The following is a 2,928-nucleotide window of genomic DNA, read 5'->3' on the forward strand; positions in this document are numbered from 1 at the left end:
CAGAAACCATACTGCAGAGGTCTGGAGACTCATGGCTAATATGCACTGAGCTGGAATTTGGCACAGCCATGAGCCAGGGCCACAATGGTAATTCGTGAGCCTTGCATTGAAACTCCGCTCCTCCCAGAATCAAAGAGTTGAACCATTGCGTTCTACCTAGCATGGCCGACAAGTCACACTCCTAACGAATTGTGGGCACTAGCAACTGAGGAAGTCCTAGTCACAGTGTGTGACTCGCAGGCCCCTGGATTTCGAGCACAGGACAGTTGAGGTACATTTTGCCACTATGAAGCCTGCTCTCACACGGCTGGCATCCAGTGTAACATTTAGACCCTTTTGACACATTGCGAGATCCACCTCGCGTAGTCCTCCTTGCATAGCAACGTTGAGCTGCTGGCTAGCCCTATGGGAGGGCTCTCTCAGCCTAGGCTCCATATGGGAGAACCTGTAGGAACAAATGTTCAGGCCGAGCGCTCATGCTCTCCACAGCATGCATGCAGCCATCTGAAAAGGAATGGTTTTAGAATAAAAGAGAATGCATCGCTTGGGACAGAATGCTGTTGAAAAATGAAAAGTGCATTGCCATTCATTGAGACCCCCAGGGACTCAGTATGCAAAAGGCCCCCAGTTGAGCCATGGCTTTCTGATATCTCAGTCTTCCTTCACCCTCCCTGCCTCCCTCAGTAGCCCTAGCCTGGTGTAGGAGCTCATGGAGCCCTCGTGCTTACCATTGTGTGTGAAGCACTGCCGTCTCTAGCCAGCCAGCCGAGAGATGAGCCACAGGACATCCATCATTGCCTCCTGCCGACCTTTTCAGGTTCACTGATGCTGCCATGGTCTCAAACTAACCCCAGATTGAAGCCACCCACCTACAATGGAATGGTTCATGAGTTCCTCAGCCTACCATCCCTTCACATCACAGCTGGTGGGGAAATGAGCAGGGCCTAGCCATGCAGTCCAACCACCCTGCCACAGACAGCAAATAGTACACCAACATCCAGCAGAGAGTTTGGGATTGAGCCTGATTTCCCCCTTTTTTGACTCACATCAAAAAATGAGGCCCTGTGAAGAGCACAGTGTGCCCTCACTCTTACTGTGTGGCATTCGCCTGATCTTCAGTCAAGTTTACGTCCAGGCTGAACCTGCCCTGCCTAGTTTGACTTAAGTAGACTGCTCAAGTTGTGGTTAGTAATGCCATCCAAATGTCATCACTCTGCCTGCTATTTAGCAAGTAAGCCTTCTGAGGACTGGTAGGCCAACTGTGCTCTTGCCCTGGTCCTGCGTGCCACCTTGTGGATATTTTAAGGATGGTGGCGTGGAAAAATGCTGGCCTCAAGGACAAGTCACATGGAGGTCTGTCGAGTACTGGCCAGCACGTAGAAAATCTAAACCCTCCATGCAGCTGCTGGTCTGCACTACCATGAGGACCACTGGGCTACACAGTAAACACCCCCTGTCCCTACCTGCCCTAGTGAACAAAGGGCCAGGGCCTAAGAAGTAAATAATAAGACCCTTCGTCTAGACATCAAATGGCAGAAGTTTGGAGTATCCAGTTCAGCCGCATCGAGCCTGCATTGAAACTTCGCAGCTTCCCACAGAATGACTAGGACCCCTTCACAGCTGGGAGAGCCAGCACTCATACCTTTCTGCATGTCCCAAGCTTTGGGGACTATTCAGCTGCACAGGGAGCCAGCTCTCACTTGTTGTCTCCTCCAGGGATGTGCTTATGGAATATTTTGCCACGCAGTGCAACTGTCTTCAAGCCGGCAGGAAAGCAACAGGTTTGAGAAGGCTAGTCAGACACACCACTAGTTCAGGCAGACCTGACTTTCATACCCTGGAACATTTCCGGCAGCTCAGGCAGTCAGGGAACACGCACTCCAACAAATGGTAATGCAGAAGTCCAGAGAGTCATGGTACAACATGCAGTGATCCTGAAGCTGCCTACAGCCATGAGCCAAGACCAAGATGTGAATGGCTATGACATGGATTGACGTGCCCACCCCCCACAACCAAATAGGTGAAGCCTTGGCTTCGACCTAGCATTGCAGACCCGTTAGAGTCGTAACACATGGAACGCGGGAGCAAGTTGAGGAGCTCCTAGACACAGTGTGATCCATCCATGCCCCTGGGCTTCAAGTGAGGTACTGTTTGCTCCTAAGAGACATGCACTCATAGGGTGGGTATACAGTGAAAACTTTCCTAACTGGTCGACGCATGGTGACAATCCCTTCTCGTCATCCACCTTGCAGTGCAACTTGGAACTGCAGACTAGCACGAAATGAGTTTACTCTAATTCCAGACACCGTGCAGGAGACTTTTCAGGAACAGTTGCTCATGCAGTGTGCTCCTGCTCTCCACAGTATGCAGACAGCCACCTGAAAATGAAGGGTTATGGAATCATGGAGAAAATCTCCCTTGGGAGAAAACCCTGCTGAAAAATGAGCAGGGCTTAGCCATGCATTGATACCAACTGTGATGTAGCATGCTCAAGGCTCCCAGTGGAACAATGGATGGCTAAGTCCTCAGCCTGTATTCCCAACAGCTGCCTCCAGCCAAAGGCCTAGCATGGATTGGCCGCCCAAGAGGCTCTCACTCCTATCATTTTGCATGAAACACAACTGGCTCTGTCTAGACAGCTGAATGATGAGCAGCACATCATCCAGGCTAGCCAGTAGCAGTCCAATTAGGTTACCTGGGCCCTCAGTGTGCTCACACTAACACCAGCCTGATGAAAACCATCTGACAAGGAATGCTTCATGAGTCCATCAGCCTGCCGTCACTTCAGCCTGCAACCTGTGGAGAATAGAGCAGACCCTAGCCATGCACTCAGCCCGACTTACCAAAGATAGCAGACAGTACAATCAAATACAGTGGAGAGCCATGCAGTGAGCCTGCATTCCCACCATTTTGACTCCGACAGACCAC

General features: G+C 51.0%; 1 long non-coding RNA gene across 1 annotated transcript in view; it reads right to left on the reverse strand.

Annotated features, from left to right (window-relative positions):
* LOC117284947 overlaps window positions 1-2,784 on the reverse strand; it is a 4,246-nt gene extending 1,462 nt beyond the window's left edge. The window contains exons 1-2 of the long non-coding RNA XR_004515980.1: window positions 2,696-2,784; window positions 729-2,378 (exon numbers count right to left, since the gene is read on the reverse strand). This is a non-coding gene — a long non-coding RNA (uncharacterized LOC117284947). The remainder of the gene's footprint in view (window positions 1-728; window positions 2,379-2,695) is intronic.
* Window positions 2,785-2,928: the final 144 nt, after the last annotated feature.

Source organism: Fukomys damarensis, unplaced genomic scaffold (assembly GCF_012274545.1).
Source record: "Fukomys damarensis isolate Sample0158 unplaced genomic scaffold, DMR_v1.0_HiC HiC_scaffold_25196, whole genome shotgun sequence".
Classification (NCBI taxonomy): Eukaryota; Metazoa; Chordata; class Mammalia; order Rodentia; family Bathyergidae; genus Fukomys; species Fukomys damarensis.